The 26,330-nt window shown below is 35.0% G+C and overlaps 1 protein-coding gene and 1 non-coding gene across 2 annotated transcripts in view; both read left to right on the forward strand.

Annotated features, from left to right (window-relative positions):
- KCND2 (potassium voltage-gated channel subfamily D member 2) overlaps positions 1 to 26,330 on the forward strand; it is a 441,115-nt gene that overhangs the window by 340,234 nt on the left and 74,551 nt on the right. The gene's annotated exons all lie outside the window — the stretch shown is intronic.
- Positions 24,807 to 24,912, forward strand: LOC138377697 (U6 spliceosomal RNA). Its single transcript, XR_011231859.1, has one exon. It is a non-coding gene; the product is annotated as a U6 spliceosomal RNA (small nuclear RNA).

Consider the following 26,330-nt stretch of genomic DNA (forward strand, 5'->3'; position numbering starts at 1 on the left):
AGTCTGTCAGAATTATTTTATGAACCTGACAATACACTATGACAATCTGTCCCAAGGTTTTCTTCCCACAGCCATGTGTGGCCCATTAAACATGACCCAATAAATGAGTCTCTGTTTCTGAATGAGCAATGAAGAGAAGATTAAAAAACATTCACCCCCACAACAACCATGGTCTGGCATTGGCTGGCTTCCCAATGGCCGGCCTCCTTCCTAGTTCCTTTCTTTCCTCGTGGATAGCTACTTCTTTTCTCTTTCCCCAATAGCTGAGATTTGTTTCAACTCCTTGATGTAATCATGTCCCGTGACATCTGTTTTAAAAATTATTTTTTCTATTAGTGATTTTGTTGATTGGGATTTATTTAAAATTAGATATTTATTTTAAATTTTGTTTATAGTGATTTCTTTTCCATCTTAACTCTCATATTTATGTGTGCTTTGTGGTTTTTGCCAATGGCAGCATGCAGTGAAAAGCCTTTTCCACTCTAAGATTATGAATTGGCCACGTGGCTTTCATTTTACTTAGGAAAATAGAAGAAGAAGAAAGAGTTGTAAAGATTAGTTTCTATTCTAAATAAAGAAGCTATTTGAACCAAATATAAGGTGCTTTACTGATATCCCACCAGTGGGGAAAAGAATGAAATAATTGTGTTTTTCATCTCAGCAGAGAGAGTCAATAGTGAATTAGTATAAAACATATCCCTTTAGAGAGACAATTTAAAAAGTACATTTTCTGCTAACCAAAACAACTCCCTTTGTTTTTTAAACTTGCCCCTTGATTTTATTTACTCAGATGTGTTTTATTTACTCAGAACTTAAGGAAAGACAACTCCAAGAGCCATTTTTTCCTTTATACTTTTAGATCCATTTCTCAGATACACAGTATTTTAAGCAACTTAACCTAAATGATAAAGAGTTCTCTGAAAAACATATTAGGTTGAGAGTATTTGTTTCACCTGAAGCATCATGAAGTATTAACCTCTATGCTACCAAGTCTTGAACTTGTCTTCTAGTATCATTTATATTTTATTATTATTATTTTTCAGCCCTACCCTTGTGCAGAGTACTCTCCGCATTGATTGACTATATTTGAATTCAGAAGTCTATGATCATGATTGGCCTTAAGTTAAACAACATATTAACCTTCAGTGCATAGAGTTTGCTTTCACTGGACTAGCACCAGGCTGCCTGACTTCCCTGCCTGTGCTTGAACTCAGCCCTCTGTGGCTGGCCAGAGATATGGGAACAGTACTTCAAAGAATTAAATCACAACTTTTAGAACTTTTAGGAAAGGTGGGGTTGGATCTCTGTGGACTGTCCCCATATACACTGCCATTCCATGACAACCCATGGACCTCATGTCATTATCTTTGTGATTAATAAAACTATTTGTCTTTTGTGTGTCCTTTACTCCAAGACCCCTCTCACCTTCCCCCTCCCTTTACAAACACATTAATATCATAAGCTAATTAAGCTAGTTTGTTGCCATATTGAAAATAAGGCTTTTTTTGTTTCTAGTCAAGTTGAGACAGCAAGAGTTTATTGACAAATTTGGCTGGGAAAAGAAAGGCTAATTATTTTCATTACATGAATGGCTTACTGTTTTTGCCTAATTACTGTTTAGTACAATACTGTTAATGTACTTCATTAACTATTTGCCAAATTAACTTTGTTGTAAATTTTCATTAGTTTTAACATTCAACTCTGCGTACGTGTATGCATATATTTATAGTTTTATGCTCATTTAACATAGGAACCTACTCACAACTTTAAATAAATTTAGTGGCAACCCTGAACAGAATACATAGATTTTATTCCCATGTATATGGCATATAGACTTATGTATGCACGTAGACATAAATATGGTTCTTTTGTTACATATAGATGTGTACAATAATCTTGCGTTGCTTTTCCAGGCATGTCTAAGTACAACAATATTAGCAATGGCAGTTAGTTGCTTTTTCATGGAATGAATAAGTAGATGAAAGATTTCTACTTCTAGAAAGGGATATGATAAAATTTTTTTCTTCTTCCCTCCTAAACTATCTCTTTTGTTCTCTAATATTTCAACCCCATGGAGAAAGACAGAAACACCTGATGACACATTATAGAGGTACAATAAATATTTATGAATAAGAGGAGAAATAAGTAAAAGTAATGATTATCACAGGTTGGAATGAATGAGTTAGTATAGTGCAGGTCAAAAGAGAAGACAGAAGAGGAATGAAAAAGGTCATAAACAGAAACGGGGACTCAACTATGGGATGCCATAGCAATAGAGGAGAAAACTAACCCAGGGTAGAAAGTGGAACAGAAAGAGAACAAAAGTGAAGTAATACATGCTAACAGAAAGACATCAAAATAGAAAAGAAGAGTGTAAGAAGGCAAGTAAGAATGTAAAAAACAAGAACACAGTTAACGAGGCAGAGAGAGAAGAATGAGTGATCCTGAAAGGAGCAGGTGAGGCACAGCAAGAGGAAGGAGCAGGCAGGAGCCTAGAGGAACTTAGGTGGCAGAAACATGAAAAGGATACCTCACTACAAAAGGGAAGGCAATAGGCCACTGTGTTACCTCTGTGCCTCCAGTATATACTAATGATTTTTGATTGATTTTAACCTTCAAATTTGATATTTTCCTTAAGCCTTTTAAAATAGCAAAAATTTCATGTAGATCAGCAGGTCTGAAAGACCCAAAGAATTAACTTCCATACACACTACATATGCAATCAACTACAGCAACCCCATAGCATAACTCACTCATGTCTTCTAACTGGAAGACCATTTCTTCTAAATGGCTAGCATGCTCCTTATAGCTTACTTACATCTCTTAGTCATGCTACAAAGTCACTGAAAACTGTATTCTAATTTTGCAAAAGTCAATTTTTATTAGAAGACTTAATATTAATGTAAGTAAAAATTAATGATCCATCTAATCACATTAATGACGTTATTACATAGCACATTGAAATCTGCCTCTTGTAAAAAACAATTAGATTCATAGACTCATTGAAACACGAAGAAAAGATCTTAAAGACAAACTAATCCTAACCTCTCATTTAAATGTTGAAGAAAATGAGCCTAGAATTATTAAGAGACTCTCCCAAGGACGCATAACTAATTACTGGCAGAATTTGGGACTAGATCTCAAAATAAGACTTCTTTTCTCAATTACAATCCAGATATTTAGTCTTATATATTTTTTTTCATTTTGGTCTGTGCTATTATGTAAGAAATGCATCATTACTCACACATTAGCACTGATGGGATTTTTTTAATTCTATGGAGTTTTGCTATAAAAGGGATACAGTTAAAATTGAAATTCATTGCAGTGAAGAAAAAATCTTCTGTGATAAGCAAGACAATAATGTTCAAAAGATAAACAACAGAAGAGTCCAAGAAAGCCTACTTTAATAGTTCTAGAGAGAAAGAGGGAGGGAGAAAGAGATCTAATAAGCTATCTTTTCTCCAAAGGGCAAAGATATTTCATTGAGAAATAAAGGAAATTAATCAACACTGGACTTAGATGGAATGCATCTCATGTTTATGAGTTCATAAAAATCAAATAAAGGAAAATAGTTCACCAGAATTCTTCTTGACTAAGGTTTCATGTATTGAGTGTGAATTTTAAAACAGTAATGAAAACCATCTGATTTCTTTGGGTCATAAATATTTTTTAAGCTTTCTTGGTCCATAGAACTTATTCAAGGTTTTTTTAACTGTGATATTCTGGTCTAGTTCACCTGTGGCCATGTCACACTTTTATGGGGAGAAGGGAGAGTGCACTGCACAGTAGATGTGGCTTTTTAGCTATGCCGATGGTCACTCAAGTGGATATTTTGATCTAGTTCTGTTAATATGGATAACCAATACATGTAAGAATTCAGAATCAATAGTTGATTCAGATACCTCAGAGAGATGATTTACAGACCTATAAATATCATTTTGTTACTTTGGTATAGCTTGACAGACTTCGTATATTGCATTCACAATTGCTTTTTGTAAAAAGAAAAAAAAATGTGGAAGGTAAGTAGGATAAATCCAAGGTTTGAAAATAAAGTAAAGACATAGGTTAAGTGCTTTGCCTAAATTTCAAATAGATAGGCACTTTTATAGTTAGGAATAGAATCTACTCCACTTACTTTCTAGCTTAGATCTTCTTCCATCCAGGAGAAAATAAACTCCAAGAAGGCAGGGATTTTTGTCTGATTTGTTTACTGCTAGATCTCCACTAAGCTGCTGGGTACATTGTAGGTGTTCAAAAAATTCACATTGAATTAATGAATGAATAAATCTACACTATTCTGCTTCTCATTGGTATCCCATTTTATTTTTCTGAATTTTAAATTTGAGTTCATAAATCATTTTAAGACAATATTCAAGCTATATTTTCCTCCACCTTAAAATAAATATCTTCTTTAAGTCTTCCCAAAAGGAAAACATCTGGTCTCCATGAACACCTTGCACCTTTCTGACTTTATTAATATACCTATAACTCTACTTATATTTGGTGAACAAAATGCTTCAATTCAGCTTATTGAAGCTATGGGAAATCTGCTAATTTTAGTGTAAGAAAAATTATCTCTCCACCTTCCAGTTAATCCAAGATCCTTCTGTCCCAAATAGCACAGTCTAGTGGGACATGGATCAGAGTAGGAAAGAGAAGAACTGAAAGGTGGGCGGACAAAGTGATTTTGCTCTAGATGCCCTCATGCCTTTTGGTCCCAGGTGTACATATTCTCCAGCAATCAAAAAAAAAAAAAAAATCAAAAGGAAAAAACAATGGAAGGACCCAGTGTTAACTTATAATGTAGAGACTGTGACAGCAGAGATAACTAATTAGAAGTCCACCTGGGACTTGAGAACTATAAAGACATTTCTGAAAATAATCTTAATTAGATCACATTTGGGATAAGTGGAGATGAACTAGCTCTATGATGTCCCTTGAGCCACCCCTTAAGGTTGGTATTTTGATGCCTCCCCACTTCAAAACTATTTTCCATCTTGACTCTAACTTCAGCTCTTTCTGATGCAAAGAAAAATCTAGGCATGAGTTACCCTTAGAGAGTAGAAGAAACTGAGATATCTAGATACATTTTCAAAAATCACAACTTTTAAGTGTTCCAGAAGCTTTGTAATTTTCTCATTTTGTTATCACAAATTTTACTTCTGTGTTCTTTCTTTTAGTGACTAGTAGAAAAACTTTTAGCGTGTAGAAAGTGAATTTTTGGTGACAGCAAAACTGAGATGGCTGGGGGAACTGACCCTCTCTACGGTCCTTCATGGAATAGAACCCCCAGGAATAGTGCAATAGACACAGCTTTATAAAGGAAAGATCTGGAACCAAGTACCAGTTACTCTTCAGGACTAAGATGAAGGGCCACTCAGTGATCTAGATTGTGCCTGAGACATGGCTTTATTAGTTCATTTGTTCCTAAGAGGCAGTGTCTTGCCTTTCTTCTAAAGTGTGAGTTTGGTGTTAGAAAGTCTTAGGTCTTCAATCCTGCCTCTGCAACTGTGTGACCTGAAGCAAGTGGTCTTATATATGCCAATTGGCTCCTCTATAAAGGAGCAATAATAATATTATCTACGTCATAGGTTTATTGTGAGGATAAAAAGAGATGTTGCTCAGCATCTGTCTATTTACAAGGCAAACAATAGTTATACACTTACTGTTCAGCAAGCGTTACGCTATCATAAATACTGAGGATGTACAAGAATTTGAGTTCCTAACCTCAAGGTCTCACAGTCCAGAGGAGTTGCTGAGAGGTCAGTGGATAAGCATAATACACAGTGAGAAGAGGTAAAAGGTAAACAAAGCACTATGGAAATATGGAAGAGGGACTCATTAACTTCGCTTGGGGAGAGTTAACAAGCAGCAGGCTTGTTTGTCCACAAGGAAAATTGAAGGTGGGTTCTTATGAGTATTCTCCCTACACAACCTTTAAATTGAAGCTTAACTGTACTCAGAACAGGTCCAATTTTGTGTTCTGTCTATGGTGCTTCATATATTGTTATCACTTAACAAATGTTTATTATTAGCAATTATGATAATGCCCTCTTCTATTGTTTTATTATAAAGAAGGCAGAAGTGTTTGAAATCTTATACTGTTCATCAGCAGTTTTAATAGCAAGTTGTGCTTGATTGTTTCTTCCTCGGATGACTCCAAGAATGCAGGATATTTGATATTGTCAATAAGAAAAGAAATGTGTTTTACAAGATGCTAAATATTATATTAGTAGACATATTTAATTAGGCAGATATCTGACTGGAGATAGTACCTTCAACATAAAACACTCTTTGTGAATGTGAGGAGTAATAGACACTTGTATCCCTTGCTGGCCGGCGTGTTAATGGTGCAATTTCTATAGTAATTTGGAAATATCAGTCATAATTTATGATTCACATAATCTTTGACTCAGCAAGACTAATTCTAGAATTGTATCCTGCAGACATACTGGCCATTTGTGAAGTAACATAGGTATGACGATACTTATTTTAGTGATCATAATAGTAAAAGATTAAAAAAAATATATGTTCAACAAGATAGGGGACTGGATTACCAAATTATTTGAAAAATTTGTATATGTTCAAACAATTACATACAAGGGAGTAATATGCAATGGTTAAAAAGAATGAGACAGTGTAATATATATTAATATAATGCCAAGTGAAACAGCAAAGTACATAATTACATGTGTTGTACACAATCATTATTGGATAAAGATATGGATATTTGCATATAAATATAAGCATAGCTATGAATATGGATACACACAAATGCAGTCACATAATCTTGTATATGAATAAATTAACCCTAAAAAGATATACAAGAAATAGTCCTGAAGGTGCTGGGGAAGGAGATAAATACAAATATTCACTTAGTATATATACCTGTGATCTTTTTGAACATGATATTAACATGTACGAATTACCTATTCAAAAATGAATTAAATAAATCTTAAAAAAAAATGTATCCCTAAAACACAGAATATCCTCTCCAACAGTATTTGTAATAATTATCTTATAGGAAAGATTTTCCTTAAATTCACAAGGGTTATACATGTTAATCTCTTTTCATATTTATGTAAAGTTTGAAATTTTTCTAAAGGGAGAATGTGTTTTAAATTCTTTGAATTATTTTTCCCCTAGTAAGTAAACTTCAATTACTTTACTCCAAAAGAGGCAGCATCAGCTATAAAAAAAAAAAGATGAATCTTATATTTGATAACATAAATAAGGCATAATAATCAAAGGAAAAACTTTTGAAAAGAAGAATGTGTGAGCAACTGGATCTTTGGGACGCTAGCAGTAATTTACACACCATTACTTATTCAGGGTTGCATTCCTAATTACTCCTTCAGAAAAAAAAAAAGATAATTATTATACTGTAGTGATTACTCCTTTCATCACACAAGAGAAACAATGCTGATATAGGCATATCTTAAAGAAATAGAACTAGTTTGTGGATAAAATTATTTATATACAACATTTTAAGGAGAATATATTAATAGCAAAAACACATTTCTTAAAGGAGCATTGAGCTTTTCGGTAAATGCTCATACTCAAGTATTTCTAGAAAAACACACATAAAGTCTATTTAAAACTTGACTTTAAATTGTTTATAACCTACTAGTTTTCTCACAGACATTTGTGAAAATACCTTTAAAAACCAAGAAAGGTAATGCTACTGCACTGTATACTCAAAAAAACATACATGGGGGAAAAGAATCCCTATTCAATAAATGGTGCTGGCCTCTTGTATTATCCTGGATAGAGCTGGAGCCCATTTTACTAAGTGAAGTTTCACAAGAATGGAAAAACAAGCACCACATGTACTCACCATCAAATTGGTATTAACTGATCAACACTTAGGTACACATATGGTAGTAACATTCATCGGGTGTCGGGTAGATGGGAGGGGGAGGGGGGATGGGTATATTCACACCAAATGGGTGCGATGCATACTGTCTGGGGGATGGACACACTTGAAGCTCTGACTCGGGTGGGGCAAAGGCAATATATGTAACCTAAACACTTGTACCCCCGTAATATACTGAAATAAAAAAAAAAAACAATAAATGGTGCTGAGAGAAATGGATAGCCACATTATAGAAGACTGAAACAGCATCTCTACCTCTCACTACTCAAAAAAATTAACTCACAAAGCATAACAGACTTAAACCTAAGGCATGAAACTATAAGAATTCTAGAAGAAAATGTTGGAAAAACTGTTATAGACATTGGCCTAGGCAAAGAATTTATGAAGAAGCTATCATAGCAACAACAAAAATAAATAAATGGTACCTGATCAAATTAAAAAAAACTTCTGCATAGCCAAGGAAATAATCATTAAAGCAAATAGAAACCTATAGAATGGGAAAAAATATTTGCATGCTATATGTCCAATAAAGGGCTAATAACTAGAATCTATTAATACAAAGAACTCAACCAAATCAGCAAGGAAAAAAATCAAACAACTCAAAAAAGTGGGCAAAACACATGAACAGAAACTTTTCAAAAGATGATAGACTAATGGCCAAAAACATGAATAAATGCTCAACATCTCTAATTATCAGAGAAATGCAAAGCCACAATGAAATGTCACTTAACTCCAGCAAGAATGGCTTTTATCAAAAAGTCCCAAAGTAACAAATGTTGGCATGGATGAGGAGAGAGAGGAACACTCATACACTGTTGGTGGAACTGCAAACTAGTACAACCTCTGTGGAAAGGAGTATGGGAGATAGCTCAAAGAACTAAAAATGGACCTACCATTTGATCCAGCAATCCCACTATTGAGTATTTACCCAAAGGAAAAAAAAAGGCATTGTATAAAAAAGACACCTGCACTCAAATGTTTATATCAGCACAATTCACAATTGCAAAGATGTGGAAACAACCCAAGTGCCCATCAGTACATAGGTGGATTAATAAAATGTGGTATTTGTATACCATGGAGTCTTACTCAGCCATAAAAAATGGTGAACTAATAATACCTCTTGTATTAACCTGGATGGACCTGAAGACCATTTTTTGAAGTGAAATATCACAGGAATGGAAAAACAAACACCACATGTACTCACCATTAAATTGGAACTAATTGATCAATACTTATGTGCACATATGGAAATAACACTCATAGAAAATCAAGCAGGGGTAAGGGGGAGGAAGGGATGGTAAATTCACACCTAACGGATACAGTGCATACCATCTGGCTGACAGGCACACTTACAACTTTGACTCAAATGGTACAAAAGCAATTTATGCAACCAAAACATTTGTACCCTGTGATAGTCTGCAATAAAATTTTAAAAATTTTAAATAGGAAGAAAAAATTGGCTATTTAGTGTGAATATCTACATTCTAGTTGTAAAAATCCTAAAACACCAGTACTATTATTTGCCTACAATAATAATCTGTCTATAGTTACATATTTATTCAATCTAATCAAATAGAACAAAATTAAAGAAGAAAAATCATGCCTTGATTGCATATAGTCAAACTGCAAACATTCTTATTTCATCATTTGTTTAAAATTATATTTAGTTCATGCTTTTATAGAAGTATTTTAACAAAATGGAGACATTTTTAATAGTCTACCATCTCTTCTTTATTCACTTATAGGTTATCTATATTATGTATTTAATACTAAAAGTAGTTCCATACTAGCACGTATGTCTTTTCATGACTGGCTTAACTTTCCTGGCCATTAGTTGTAATATTATATATTTATAAATATAAAATTTTTTAGTATCCTAAGCCAAGCAAACTTCAGGAGGTAGAACATGTAGAAAATACTTAAGGATACATTCTAGAGTCAAATGTGCATTCATGATTCTATATTATGCACTACACTGCCTCTTTACTGTGGACTAGACTTGACTCATAGGTATTTTACCAAATGAACCACTGGAGACTATTTCCTTTCATAATTTGTCACTGTAAAGCAAATATCTAAATCTGAAATGGTAGAAATGGATTTTTTGATTATATTTTTAAATGCACAGAGCTTACTGAGATTAAGTATTTAGAATTCATATCCAAGTGTATCTATAATGTGTTTTAATAAGGTGATGAATAATGAAGTAATTTTATACAATGTGGAAAAGCTGTGAAGTGTAGCATTCAAGTGATATTTATCTATGAGGTGTATCCATTTTATGGTTCTCTTTTCATAAATTTCATTTCCACCTGTGGAGTTGTGTCATATGCAGACTAATTAATATGACTTATCCTGTGGCCAGGCAGGAATGTTTTTCACTTTTCCTTTATCCTTTCACCTTGTGCAAAATTATTATTCCCCTCAACACCTCATTTATCTCTCACATTCACCCTGGGGAGTCCCTCGTGCAGAACGACTAGGAGGTGTATAAAGGGGAACAACAATCTGGCAGCCTCATCATAAAATGTGATATGTTAGCTATTTCTCTTTCCAAGAGACCTATCCAGCTGAGACTGTATGAGGCCTCTGGGCCACACATGTAAATGCAGCAAGCTCACATCCCAAGAAAACTTTTTTTTTTTTTTGCCAAAAAGACAGAGGGAAATACCTTTAAAACAGATCTTGCTCAGAGGGAAAAAAATTCATTCTATTTTTGGAGAGTTTTTCATGTAAGAGAAATAAAAAGCTATAGCCACGTGGCAAGAAGAGACATTGTTATGGAATGAACCATGCATAGAAATGGAATTCAGTTTCATGTATTTTTACTGCTAATTCTGGGAAGATTGTTCATCTCTAATATACAAAAGCCATTTTGAAAAACTGAGTCAAAAACAGTAGAAAATAATTTGAAGTATCTTATTAGAAACAGGCAGATGATTTTTGCTCATAATATGTGAAAACAGGCATTGATAAACATATCAAATTTTCTCTGCTCTTATGGGATTGGTTCTCATTCGGGTCTATAGCTGGGCTGACTAAGTAGATAGAAGATTTTGCTCTTAATTTATGTCCTATGGGCATGTGCTTTGCCTCGTGGCTGGTTTCAATAGTGAACAGATTTATGCAGACTTATAGCACTGCATTCATTCTTGACCAATAAAACACCTTCTGAAGGATCTTGCTAATATTCATACATAAACTTGTTATAGAACTAAGAGAAGTTTACTGGCCTACACACTGGTTAACCTAATACCTAATCCACATTTCCACTAGAATTTGATCAATACATCTAAGCTACCTCACATGAAGAAAATTAGTATTAATACATGGGTTCATATTTCAGACAAGAGGTAAAATTTTCTAAGAGCAAGAGTTAATAGTGATAGTTGTAAGCTCCATACGAGTGAGAAATTGAGTCTGTCTTGCTCCTACTCCATCTCTGGCATTTAGAAAAATCCCTTTATTTGTACTCTTTCATGTATTAGATGCAGACCAACACGTAGAATGAGCCCCAAAATATGAAAACAGATGAAATATTTCATTGCTTTAATCAGATTAATATGGTAAATATATGTGATATATATGTCTACTGAGTAACACAAGGTTTAGTCATAAATGGCAAACAGTTCACAAATGTGATTGAAATAAGCATTATTTTAAAGAACCAAACTTGTTTGCTTTTATTTTTTCTCCATTTACTTGATCAATTTTCTGGGATTTATTTTCAACTATGACTGTTTTGCATAACACTATGTGAAAACTAAGTCTTCATCCACATCAGCAGCACCATCATACACTCTAACACTCAAACGTTAAAATAAAAAGGTCCCTATTCCTTACCTATTCCTTACCTCTACTAGCCCCAGTATGCCAGGGACTGGTTTCCTTTACTCCAGCATTCACTGTCTTAATCATTATTACAATCAGTGGCCCCCAACCTTTTGGGCACCAGGGACTGGTTTCATGGAAGATGATTTTCCGGGGGAGGCAGAGCTCAGGCAGTTATGGGAGCGATGGGGAACGCCCTAAATACAGATGAAGCTTCCTGAACTAGCCCACCGCTCACCTCCTGGTGTGCCCACTGCACCCCTGCACCCGATCCGCTTCTTAAGTTTCATGGAAGATAATTTTTCCATGTATGTGGGACACAGAGCTCCATGGCCCAGTCTCTAGGAAGCCACCGGGGGTAACCTTGTGTATTTGTCCACCACCAGGGATTGAGGACCACAGATCATGATCATTTTACCTCCTTACAGTGAAATACTGTGTTACAAGTCATTAGAACGCTTTCCCTGGAGGTGCGCTCCTTACACACTAACACATTCATTCAAACAGTTATGAAAGCATGGGAGATGCTGTGGGATGGATCTGGACAAGCAGGACTTTGTTGAGTACTGAGAAATACAAAGATGAGCAAAACTTCCTTCAAACTTAAACACCAGGGACAGGGATAAAGGATATACAGGGATTGGACATTTCTTAACTTTGTATGTAATAATCCTCAATATATGACTAACTGAATAAGTAGTATTAGGGATTTAAAAAACAGGAAAGTCCTGGGTGCCTAAAATTCAGGGATCGAGAGTGCAAAGGGAGAAGATGCAAATATGTCACCAATGAGGGAAAGGAAGCAGAGAGGGATCATTCAAACTTGAGAGACTTCATAGTTTCCCCCTGGCCCTGATATGTCTTCATTTGTGCAAAGATGTGTAGACAGTATGTTTTTCAGCTGTACCTCTAGAATAAATGAATCTGGGCTACCATATATCTCACAATAGAGCTGAAGGGGAGAGTGCCTTCTTCCAAACTCTTTGTTAACCTTGAGTCTGAGTCACAACTTCTGCTACAAGATGACTCAGTCATGTGTTCTCCCTGACCAGAGACCTTAATTTAACAAACACGACAATATCAGAGGTACTGTCTGGAATGAAGTATTTGTGTATGGAATTATACAACATATTTAAATTCTATAGATACAATGGCAAAAAATGACTGGCAAATGCATGGTTGCCTCATACATTTACTTTGCAATGTGAAAGTCTTTTTTGTTTTTTTTTAATTTTGATAAAGTCAATTTTATTTATTTATTTTTATTTCAGCTTATTATGGGGGTACAAAAGTTCAAGTTATATATAGAAAGTCTTTTTTGATTAAGAAGTTCTAGTGTTGATTTCATGCCTTGAGAGGAAAATAGTAAGTAAATTTGCAACTTTCCTTGTAGATCAATCCAATAAGTCATTTATATTTAAACACAAAACTATAGTGGTCCCTCGGTATACTTCAGGGGTTTGGTTCCAGGACCTCTGTGTATGCCAAAATCCACATATACTTAAGTCCCGTGGTCGGCCCTGAGGAACCGAGCAGAGCCTGCCTATAGGAAAAGTTGGCCCTCCTTATAGACAGGTTTCACATCTGTCAAATGTGTATTTTTGATCATCACATTTGGTTGAAAAAATCCTCACATAAGTGAACCTGTGCAGTCCCAACTCGTGTTCTTCTAGGGTCAAATGCAATTTCTACAAGGAAAATATAGCAAGAAAGACTACTTCTAGATTTTCTAATTGATACAGAAACCAGTAAGAAAAACTGTCACCCTTCACAGATTCTGTAGTTTTGGTGTGGGTGAGATATTATGGGTGGGTATGGTAGACATATTTTGTTACAAGGAGCACAATAACTTTTTGTTGTGGACATCTTCCTCCTACTGCAACATATGGGCATGACATACTGCTACTTTACAATATATTATTTAAATTCTATCAATTGTTTTTAACCTTGATAACTGATGTTCAAGAAGAAAGCAAGTTTTGACTCTCATCATCAGTTCTGAAGACTTTCTTTCAATTAAAAGCAGTGATGATTGTATATTCTGTCTTCTGATTTAAATGTATATATCCTTTCTTTTTTAATTTTCAAAAGAGAAATAATAATCATGTGAAGAAAGCTTCCCATTAAGGAAAATGTCTTTTCTCCAAGTAAAACAAAAGTAAATATTGAAAGGAATCTTCAATTAAGAATGGATCATTTATTTTCCCTATATATTATGACCTCATTTCTTTCTAGTTGCTTGAATTTCAGTAGACGTAACTTTATGTTAAGTTTGTCTAGCTTTAATTTGCTATAAAAACATAAACCGTGCCATTATTATTGATTAGGATAGGGCTGCCAGAATGGCCTTGAAAAACTACTTTATTCAAACATGTAAGCACAGATCATTATACGAATTATGGTTTGTTTGCACACAAAAGTATCAATGGTGTTAGTATAAAGTCATTAAAGATTTTTAGGAAGAATATATTGTGTTATAACATGATCTATAGTTTCAATCAGGAACACAGTGCTCTTGGACTTGATTTAATGATTTATCTGTAAGAAATATATTAATATTTCTATTGCATAGCTTTCCCCCCACGCCCCATACCTCAGTATTTAAAAAGGAGCTATCCAATAGTTGTCTTTTCCTAGAAACTGAGAAGAGTATTAGAAAGAGTGTTAAGCATAACTTTCTTTAAATCCTATCTTATATGGTAAAATTTCTCAAATGATGATTGGATCAGGATTTAAACTTTAATATAGTTAATAAAGGTGAGTGGGCTCGAAGTATCTGAACCTAAATAATGATGTGGGTAGGAGAAGTGGAGCATAGTTGATTTTTCTAATCCCCCAAACAGGTCATCTACATTGCTCCTAGAAACTGAGACAAAAACTTTTCTTCCTCTAACACTTTGCAGTCAGGAAGCAGTTTAGCTGTTATGTTTTTAAAACACAAAACCCTGAGGTATTTTTAGTAATGATACTCACGGTCACAGGCTCCTGAAGCTTAGAGGATGAACACACCTCAGTTAAAGAAGAAAGGAGAGTGTATGAGATATACTCAAGCTTTCAATGGACGGTACTAAACAGATACCTGAGAAAATTAAATAACATGATGAAGGTTCTCATAATGAAAACCTACTCTGTGAGTAGACTTCAAGCTCTCGCCCACTGTTAGGGTAGTGCCTACAGAGTGTTAAAGAGTGGCAAATATGTGACCCCAAATTATGCCACTTTGGCAAAAGGATTATTTTGAGCCATAGGAACTTAAAAAAAACAAGAGATACAAGAAGAGCTCCATGACCCTCCGCTTTTACTTTTGGAAAGCAGGAGATAAAACCCCCAGATAGAAGACGTCCCCCCTATAACACAATGACAGTAACATTCCTATCATGAAGGATGGGAAGTTGAGACAGAGAGAATTCTATACAAATAGAACTTGTTAAAGTAATTCTAATCCTCCTTTAGCTTCCACACGTACTTTAGTGACTTTTCCGAAATTGCCTCTGTTCAACCTGTTATAAAAATATTCAGGTTTACCACTTCTTTGGGTCCTCATTTCCATATGAGGGCTCCCATGTCACATAAAACTTACATTAAGTAAATGTGTATGCTTTTGTCCTGTCAATCTGTCTTAGGTCTGTTTAATTCTCAGCCCCAGCTAAAAAATCCTAAGAGGATAGAGGTAAAAATTTGCCTCCCCCACAGTGTTCATCCTTGTGTTACTACACAGTGTTTGCCAAAAAGAGGGTTGGTAGACACTCCATATATACATGTTTACTAAAATTTAATTGAGTAAGCATTATGATCTTCTTCTAAATGCCTCCAAGCATTTACAATAGTGTTGTTTTTAATCAGGTAAAAGTCTCATTATAACAATTATCACTTTTATTATCTGAAAGTGTTGTATAACTAAACCATATCTGTATCCCAGCGTATCTCTCAAATGAACAATCTTTCAATGATATGATTACATTTCATTCTTTATGATACAATTCTACCCAGTGGATTTCTCTATTGCATGTTCCTGCAAGAGCCGTGCTTTATAAAAAAAAAAAAAAAACAAAATATATGTGCTATTCATGATGTGTGAGGGAAGGCAAGCTGAGCTTACATATGAAATAGAAATATTTATTCTCTGGGGTTTTTTTCGATTCCTAAAGAATGACAAAATATCCTTCAAATTCTCCACACCTTTCTTACTTCAAGTAATTAACTCAACCACCTAAGTAAAATGCACCAAATCATCCACTAAAACAAATGAACCACAAACAGAGATTCAAAATGAGAAGCTAAGGGTAGAATAAATGTCTGTAACTGATCCTGATTTCTGATACGAACTCATTTTTTTCAGTAGACTTCAATGACTTTTAACTCACTAAATGATTGCCAACACACTGCCTGATTCATCTGAATGCTTTCAGATCAGGATAAAGTTTAAACAGAAGCCCTACACTTGTTTTTTGTAAGAGTCACTACCCAGGAATATAACTAGAACTGTTTATTGATAATCAGCATCCTTCGAAGCTCTCCAAACCCTGTGGGTTTTACCTCACTTGTGACAGGACAGGTTCCTCTAGACAAATTTCTGATGTGTAATATGATTTGAAAGGGTATATTTGTACCATGTGATGGTAGGTTAGAAGTAATTTAATTTCTTCTTCTATTTTCATGAAGCACTTTCTAAGTACTTGTCTTAGAGAAATAAATACTTAGTACTTTTCTTACTACCAGAATCCACTTTCACGCCACATCAAACCAGATTAACAAAAAGGAGAGGTTACAACTGAGATCAATTTATGATGAAATTTCACCAGTCAGTGGTAAAGAGAGCAAAATAATAATGCAGTGATTTTTATGCCCCCTACTTGCGTGATCTTTATTTTTTAATTTTATGAGACAATGGAATAATTAAAAAGATGACAGCTCATGAAAATCCTCCAATTTTATGATGATTTTGCTATGATAAATGAAACCTTAAGAACAACAGCAAAGCATATTTTTAACTTTTACATTTTTAACTTACTGAATTGTTTAACTACAAGAGCAAAAAAGCAAGATATAACAATAAAAAGTACAATGTATAAGGAAAAAAATTAATCATTTACTCCCTCTATTCTACTCCACTTTCATCTCCCTGAAATAACCAATAGTAATCTATCTGTATTTATATTTCTCATTTTCTCTTTGCTCATAAAAATGTGTTTACATGCATATATGATTATAAGTACATGATTTTTTTCTGTAACATGACATGTGTTTCTCACTTGATACTATGCCATGGATAAATTTCCAGGCTAATCCTGCTACGCGAAAGGTTGTGGTGAAAACACACACTTTGCAGTATTTCCTGACTTTCAGGTGCAGCTTCTTCGCTGTCTTTCAAGAGTCAGCAATTAGTTTCCTCCCCATTATATACCACAATTTAAACTTCTAGAGCACTTCCAGCACTTGTGCTCATTGATCCAATTATAGTTCTAGGGTATTTGCATAGCAGAAGTCTAAGCATGTGAGTTAATGGCTCTATGGCCTTTAATGACCTGGTGGGGGTGGTCTTCTTTCCAGTACCAAATCCCCATTTTCAATACAGATAGTTTTGTGCAACACACACACATGCATGTGCGCTCACACACACATACACACACACACACTTTGAAGCCTGAGTAGTAAATCTTAGGCAATTTCTACTGTTGCATTAGTGTTTTAGTTTTGTTGGTTGGTTGATCTTTCAGCCTTGGTGCCATCATGAATATCTCTTTCTTTAGAAACAACTACTTTTGCTTACTTAGCACACTCACTCATTTATCTTCTTGCTTTGGTGAAAATACTTTATAAACCAGCCATCAACAGCTTTAATATAGTCATTATGCATATGCCTTAAATCTTCACAAAATGGATCCATATTTGTTTCTTTATATTTCAAATGTAATATACTGATATACTCATGGTAGAATTTGTATATTAACTTATTTAATAGGTAGGAAAGAAAGAAGGACAAGAGGGAGGGAGGAAGGGAAGAAATGAGGGAGGAAAAGAGGGAAGGAGGGAGGGAGGGAGAAAGATGAGAGAAAAGAAGATATAAACTATAAGAAATGCATATTTCTTAGCATCATTTCTCATCAACATTTAAATGATAGTGATTATGTAAGTATCATTGTCCAAGAATAGATTTTCCCATATTTTGAGATAGTAAGTTTCTTTTCATTATAGGTTTTCAAGCACAAGTACAATTACAAGGATGTGTTTCAAGGACAATTATGTTGCTGAGAAAAGCAGATTTCATGAACCCCTGGTTTTCTTCCAGCCCTAAAGCTTTGATTCCGTGTTTCATCTATAGCTTTCCAGATGCCTTGGCTGTCACATTAGTGATTCAGTAATTAATCTAAACTGAGAAATCTGTAGGCAAGATCTTTGGAAATAGGTAAACTCTGCCATAATGCTCAAACCAAGCAATGGAAGAATATTTACCAAGTTAACATCTTAGAGACCTGGACCTCATCCTGAGAAAATGAAATACAAGGTTATCTATCTTCAGGTATATTGAATATCATATTTAATTATAATTTGTTCTGGCTTATCGCTTTTTATTTTATAAGATCCATGATGCCATGCTTTAATTAACCAGATTTTAAAACCCAGGGACCCAAAATGCTGATCATCTTTTCAGAGAAATGAGTTTTGTGTGGATGGCAGTGGCACTGTAGTCAAAAACCTAGTTACTTCCTGCTACTCAAGTTACAGTACAAACAAGTAGATATTTAAGGGAATGATGAAGTGGAAAGAAAGAATCTGCATGTATCATCATAATAAAACAAACCTTTGAGTAATTGCTGAAATAATCTTATTTTGTTTATGAGTTGGTTGGTTGATGAGTTAATAATTATTTGTGTCTTTCTATAGTATTTAGGTAAATTGTGACACACTTCTCTCCTAGACAATACCCAAGCTTAATTTGTTTTACAAATACAGCTTTACTTGAGATATCAATGCACTTTTCAGTACCTTAAATTGAGTTAATTTCTCATTAACTAGTTTTATTTTACTGAATTCCATGCCATGTTTTGTATAGCACAAAAACAGGTTCAAGTCCTTTATTCTCTTCCAAATGTTGTCAACAGCTTTTATTCCTTTGGGGTATGAAGGAAAGGTGTTGTATATGCCTGGGGACTTGGTAGCAATAAAGCCAACATAAAATTAGTTAAGGAGGAAGAAGGGGAATTGGGAGGTTTTCTTTGCTGCTTTTACTAATCTAAAAGAAATTGCTGGAGTCATTTACTTTCCATTCTCATTATGATAATTGGCTCACACAACCCAGCTCTTTTTCTTCAAATAGTTCTGCAATGATCAAACTAGATTGGATCTTCCTATGGTTGTGTCTGTTTATTACCAGCACAATTATTCAAATAACAAATGGGAAAGCCATCCATAAACGTGCACACCCAATCAGTTATAAATCTGAACTTGCTCCATTAGTAATTACACATAATATTTCAAGTTTGGTCCATATTTTCACAAATAACTTTAAGTTTAATAAATATTAAGTTCTTGATTAGACAAATAAAACTTCAAATCTAAACGAAAATAAAAAATAAAATACAAACCTTAATATTCAGGAAATTAAAAGTAAAGAAATTTTAAGACCAAATTTATTAATACATCTCAATTCTCAATTTCATTCTTTTTAGCTACAAAGAGGGAGAGGCAAAGAACAAGTGAGGAAAAGGGAAGAGGAGAGGGAGAGAGAGACAGAAAGAGATAAACAGAAAGAAGACAGTATGTTATGCAAAAGACTTCATAATGAGAAAGTACCTCACAAGCTGAACTTCAATCAACAACCTACCTTTCGGGTATAGAGTAGCAGACAGATTTTAAGCTCATCCTCTTTTCCCCTGGTGGAACAAGACTCTTATTACAGAAAAGGGTATAGGTTTTCATTTCTCATTTTAAATATGATAAAGAAAACCTAGTACAGCTGCCAGAGCGATGTGGTCCATTTACGAAGATTCTTATCTTTGGAGGACATTTAAGATTCTAGCAAAAGCTGTGTACCCCAGAACGCTGCAGATGCACCTACTTATAAAGTCTTTTGTATACAGCTTCAAAGTGGTCTCAAAATCCTTGCAATCATCCATGGATCCAGGTTAACATGGTTAACATGTCGTTTCTATCTTATCTTCATCTCCACTTAATTAAAATAACGAGAAAGACGAAAAATGTGAACTCCACACTGTATGTATGTAAAAACCTAAGGAGCAGCATACTGGGTCAGATCAATGCATGTATGTCATAAGAATGTAAGAAACAGCACATTGGATTAGATTAATGAGACTATAGCCCCATATTGAGCTTCTAAGAGTGGTCTTAAGAAATATTGGAGAGCATGAGAAACACTCTCATGGTTCTCTTTTCATCTAAAAAAAATAGAGTTCTTTAAACAAATGTATGTAACCTTCTCAAAGTAATCCCGTTTCTATCTCTACTCAGCAGACGTGAATTTGCCCAAACTTGTCTCTTAATTAAACTTCAGAAAAGGAAGACAGTAAAAATAAAAAGGTAACAAAGATATAGCTGGGCTAGACATGTCAACTCTCCTCTGATCTCGGCTTCTTTCCCTCCCAAGAAACACAAATTCTCTTCTCAGGGATGTAATACCCAAGTGAACTCAACTGCATACTGACAGCCCCAACTGGAAGCAGGAAAAAAGAGGGCATTTACATATCCCATTAACTAAAAAGTTTATTACTATACCTGAGTAACCCAGAGGAAGCATATACACATTAAAATATGTGCATCTCATAACTCCAAAATAAAATCAAAATTCACTGAAGCACTCTCAAATAATGGCTTACTAGAGAAAAAAATGTGTTAAGAATAAATTTTTCATGGGACAAGGTTGTGCATTTAACCGATGTGCCTATATTATCAAAATGAATGGATTTTCTTCCTTGAAAAATTTCACACATCGATGGTAACATAAAGTTCAGTAATTATCTTCTATCTCCTATCTTTCTAACACTGTGTGATGCAGTAATTCTTCTGTGTCAAGATGTAAAGCAACTGGGAATTGAACAAAATTAAAACACATTTCACATAGGTCATGAGCTGAGAATATCTTTTTTGCCCAAGTGAAAGCATTGAGGAAAAAGAGAGGAGAGGTTTGCTGAGAAAGGAAAGTCATTTTAACAGCGGGCCTTTAAAATAATTATCCCCATATTAAAAATGCTGAAAAAAGTTCTAATAAATTCTAATTGTCCTTTTAGAAAATTTTTCTGGTTTTTCAAAATGTTCTTAAAACAATCAAGGTGGTTGGTTGAATAGTAAAATTACATTGCATCGGTTTCAGGATATTAGTTCAAGTCTAATAAAAATTTAATAGAAATATGTTTAATGACTTTAACTTATTGCTGAATGAATAGTACTCTGCAGGATTTGATAGTATATGACTCAAGAAAAGATTATTAAGAAGACATATAATGCACTTTTATAAAAGATATTTGCTGGAAACCATTAGATGATACAGAAAATCAATAATGCCCTAGTGCCAATTTCAGCAACATTAAAATTACAGTGCTCGTTGATATTTATGATGATAGAGCTACCAAATCATTTCATTTTTATCTTTCACTACATTGGCATTTTTCTTTGTTATCTAGGAACAGTTGCAAAATTTGATCAGTTCCTTTTAAAAGTGCTTTATAGATGAGCCTGTTTCTAAACAGCTCTTCTCAAGGAAGAATTTTAACAGTCTATTCTTTATACTTCAGTGTATAAATGGATTGGTAAAGCTCTTTCCTTTTAGGGAAAGCATAATAATTGTAAAATATTAAGACATTCAAAATGGATCTTCGCAGAACCAAGTAAATAGGACTTAAGAAACAGAGTTGCTCAGCTTTCTTTACTTCCAGAGGAAAAAAAATGATGGTCTAGCCTCATTATTTCGCATGTTTAAAACTGAGGTCCAAGTAGTAATAAATTGTCTAAGAGTAAAATTCCCTATAGAGTACAAATAAATATCGTGAGTTTCATCCACATCCTTCTCCAAGGTCACCCAAATTGTCATGCAAACAGAATTTGAATATATAGGGTTTGCATTTATTTGTCTTCTGAAGTAACCTTATGATTTTTTTTAACCTGCTAGAATATTATCACCAATGGAATTTACATAAATTGGTAGAATTAGAAGAGAAAATAATAGATGGTGAAATATGGTTTCTACCATGTTTTTTGATTTGGTGCTCTGGATATAAGGAAACAGAAGCTGTTTAACTCCATATCTTGGTGAGCAGACTTCTCCACAGGTGAGGAGACACAAAAAGATAGCCCATTGGAAGGCTGTCTACAATTGCTGTCTCTAACTTGAAAAGGACAAGAAAAAGTTTAATGATTTCCCAAACCCTGAGCTTCCCGAATTATAGAATATAGAAATAGCAACTGCCAGAGGCAAAGTTATCTTATTGGTGGCTTCCATGAATTGTGAAGTCTCTGGCAGTGATGAGAGGCTGGGAGAAAACCTTCAGATCTTAACCCGTGCTAAAATTCTTATGAGTCATGCTTTTTCCATAGTAACCAGTCTGGTACATTTTTATGCTTTAAATTTACATACCCTGACACATGTAATGACAACAACTATAATAAAAGGCTAGGGGAAAAGTTCACATACACTTTAATGGCATCTGTTTTAAAAGATGAGTCTACTGCCTATATAGATAAAGATATGTTAATTATATATAAGGATGTTTGCAGGGCCACAGTCTTCTTGAACTCAGAAAGTGATGAATTATTCTGCATTTTGACTAAAACATTTCTCCAACTTGCTTTTCTATCCAGACAAGTGTATCATTTTCCATAATTATATAGCATTTCCTGGACATCATATTCCAGATCAATCCTGAGAGCCAAATATAAAGATGTAGCATATGTGCTAATCTTTACCATTCATATTTTCTGCAAGTTGATAGTTATTTTTTATTTTTATATATCATTTTTTGGATAATGGTAAAGCAGACATTGGCAACCTTCCAAAGATGGAGAAGAGGCATGTTTTCAGCCTGTCATAGGCCCACAGGTTTGTTGCTAACTAGATCCCATTCCTGCTGCTGTCAAGAGCTACCATCAGATTTCCCAAGTGTGATTTATCCTGAGTGAAATCAGAAATTCACTACAAAACTGTGTCCTACCCTCCCTCCAGCTTTCCTGTGGTCTCAAATTCTAAATCAGTTGTGAAGAGAACATTGGTGTTATCACCTCCGAAAAGATTGCCAGTCCTTGAGCTAGACTATAATTATGTTTGTCTGAACTTTCAACCATCTTCCAACTACATAAATTTCCCCATTCCAACTTCCTTATTTGTTTGTGTATGTTGTTTTTTTTTTTCATTTTTAGTGAGATAAGGATAGTTTCCTTTTGAATTTGTTTACCAAGTATGCTAGCCATAAAATTCTCCATAAATACCACTGATGATCTCCCAGAGAGCTAGATACAGGAGCCACTCAATGGATAGTTCTTGCATTAAATAAGCAAACCAACTCACTGTGCAACAACAACCAAGTGACTTCCTAGGCAGCCAAGCCATTCAGCCATGATGTTCTCTGGCCTCCTCTCCTTCCCACCCCTCCGATATACAGGAGACTCCTCTGTACACCAGATCTTACCATAATTCCAGAGGATTTCAACATCTGTGTCTATGACCCATCCAACAGTTAAAACTGGTTGACTTCCTCCATTCCAACAACCATTTCTTCCACTCCTCTGCAGTGATCCAGTAATATCACCTCAACTTGGAACTTATGATCATTTAAAAATATACCCTCTGATCTCTTAAATTTCTATTTACCAAATTCTGATCAAAGCCATATTTCCCTCTAGCTATGTCACTCTTCTCCTTAACCACCTGCCTTGACTTCATTACTTTCTCCAGTGCCCTAACTCACAAGTTTACTCTAAAGTTATTCCCATCAAAGCTTCATTTTACTCCTGCCAGCTTATCTCCAATGTTGTACGCTTTCTACCAGTGTCTTTCCAGCATTTTCTGTGCCTGTACCTGTCCCCCCTACTTAGAACCTTCCGACATGCATCATTCTGACATGCTCCTTCTCTACTCCAGCTCCACTGAACATAGACAAAAAAACATTCTCACAGCCATGATCACATGATTTGCTTGATTCTTTTTCATTCCAGAAAACATATTTGCCAAAATCACCTCAAACTTCTCCTCACCATCTGCAAATTTATCTGTACCTACACCACTCATCTTTGGTCCTCCTGTCTTCAAAGAGCAGTCCCTTATCTGCTTCCAAGCTCATCCCCACCTGTTCTCTTATTTTCATCTCCTGCTGCCTCCCCAGGGACCTCACTGTATTGATTATCCTCTCGTTCTAGAATGTGTTCAGTCCGCTTCTCTTCAATAATTCTTTCATTATAATGTGTACATATACCTACTTAGAAAAATCTTTGAGTCTGAAAACACCTTCATTTTCTTCCTGACATAGAAAAAATTCATAAAGGAAAAGTTCACATGACTTAAAGGAAAAATTTCCATTTCTCACAATTCATTCACTGAAAATCTTAAAATCTTCTCCCAAAACCACTCTTACTAAAATTATCAATATGCTCTTTGTTGTTATAGCCAATGGATACATTTCAGACATGATGGTGATATTTTCAGAGTAATTAAAGCTACTGACCACTCCTGCCTGTTGAAATGCAGCATTTATAACACAGTTCTTTCCTAAGTATCCTACTGCTCTGGCCCCTCTGAAGTACAGGGCTCTGTTAACTCCTCTCTCTGTCTCTACAGTAACATTTCAGTGATTCATTCTCAGCCACATTTCCCCCCCCCCCAATTTTTACATTCTCCCTGAGTGATACCATCTATCACTATGCTTTTTCAATTACCACTTATAGTCAATGAGTCAGATCTCTCTGCAAATGGGATTGGTGATGGGCTGACTTGTGTCCTCCCAAAATTCATATGTGAATTCAAATGTGAACCCCTAGTACCTTAGAATGTGACTGCATTTGGAGATGGAGCCTTTAAAGAGGTGATGAAGTGAAAATGAGGCCATCAGGGTGAGTTCTAATCCCATCTGGCTGGTGTCCTTATAAGAGAAAATCTGTGCTTGTTTTGGCAGCACATATACTAAAATCAGAAGGGTATTGGTAAGATTAGCTTGGCCCCTGAACAAGGATGACACATAAATTTATAAGCATTTCATATGAAAAGAAAGAAGAAGAGGAAATTTAAACACACGGAGAGACAACAGGGATGTGCGTGCACAGAAAGACCACGCGAGTCCACAGCAAGGAGGCAGCCATTTGTAAGCCAAGGCAGGAGGCCTCAGAAGAAACCAAACTTGCCCACACCTTGATCTTGGACTTCTGGTCCCCAGAGTTGTGAAAAATAGATTTCTGTTGTTTAAACATCCAGTCTCTGGTATTTTTTCATGGCAGCACTAGCACACGAACAGGGGATCCTTCTCATAAGCTCCAGATCCATCAATATAAAATCATTCTAGTTAAACCCAACTGGATGTTTTTGAACTTCCTCAAACTTAACATGTTCAAAATTAAATTAATTTTATTAGCCTCATAATTTGCTTCTCTTCTTTAAATCCCATACTGATTTAGTAGGCACCTGCAGCTGGCTAGTTGCCCAAACCAGAAATCTGAGAATTGTTACTGGTACATTCAAGTCCTTTAGCCATCATGCCTATTTGTTTACCAAATAGTGTTAATTCTGCAAATGTCAAATCTATCCTCCCTCTCCATATCATTATTTATCATTTAAATATTTTATCAATCTCCTTACTGGTCTCCTGTCTTATTATAGCCAGAATGAGCTTACCAAAATGCAAACTTTATTATGTCATTCTCTTGCTATAAATTTTTCAGTGGTTTTTCATAGCCTAGAAAATAAATCCCAAGTCCTTATTATGGCATAAAGTGCCCTCCATGACCTAATTACAGCATCCAGCATCATCTGCCTTTCCCAATCTGTGGTCTAGGCATCCTGCATCACATGGACTTTTTGAAGGTTGAATACTCTTTCCTTCATGCCTTTGTACCAACTTCCCTTCTTTACCTGCCTCTCATTTTTTCCCTCAAAAGTCAACACAGAAAACACTTGTGGGAAGCCATACTTAAATGACCTGCCACAGGCCAGCCTGACCTAGACATATCTCCAATGACAGCCAAAAGTGATTTTTGTCTATTAGTCCCATATCAGACTAGTATTGCAATAGACTCCTTACCTGTGAGTCTAAGGCACTAGATTTAAAGTCTTTGAAAAACCATGTCTTTGTGTCCTGAGGGTCTGGTATGAATCCAATAAATATAAATTGACAGAAGAATAAATGAATTAATGAATATATGAGTGCAAGTTTAGGCATGTTAAATTCTATATAGAATTTCCTGAGGGATAAGCCATTAGTAGACACAGCAATATTCTGAGTGTGACAATAGCCAGACAGGATTATGACTCACCCTAATGGCCTTAGACAAATATATTCAGATAAACACCCTAATCCCTCCAGTTATTAAATTTTCCCAACTCCTGTTACAAGAATATAGCCACATCCTAAAGGTAATTCTTTGGTTTATCTTCTTAGTTTCATAAACGTCTTCCAGTTTCATGGTCAAT

Source organism: Eulemur rufifrons, chromosome 29 (genome assembly GCF_041146395.1).
Source record: "Eulemur rufifrons isolate Redbay chromosome 29, OSU_ERuf_1, whole genome shotgun sequence".
Classification (NCBI taxonomy): Eukaryota; Metazoa; Chordata; class Mammalia; order Primates; family Lemuridae; genus Eulemur; species Eulemur rufifrons.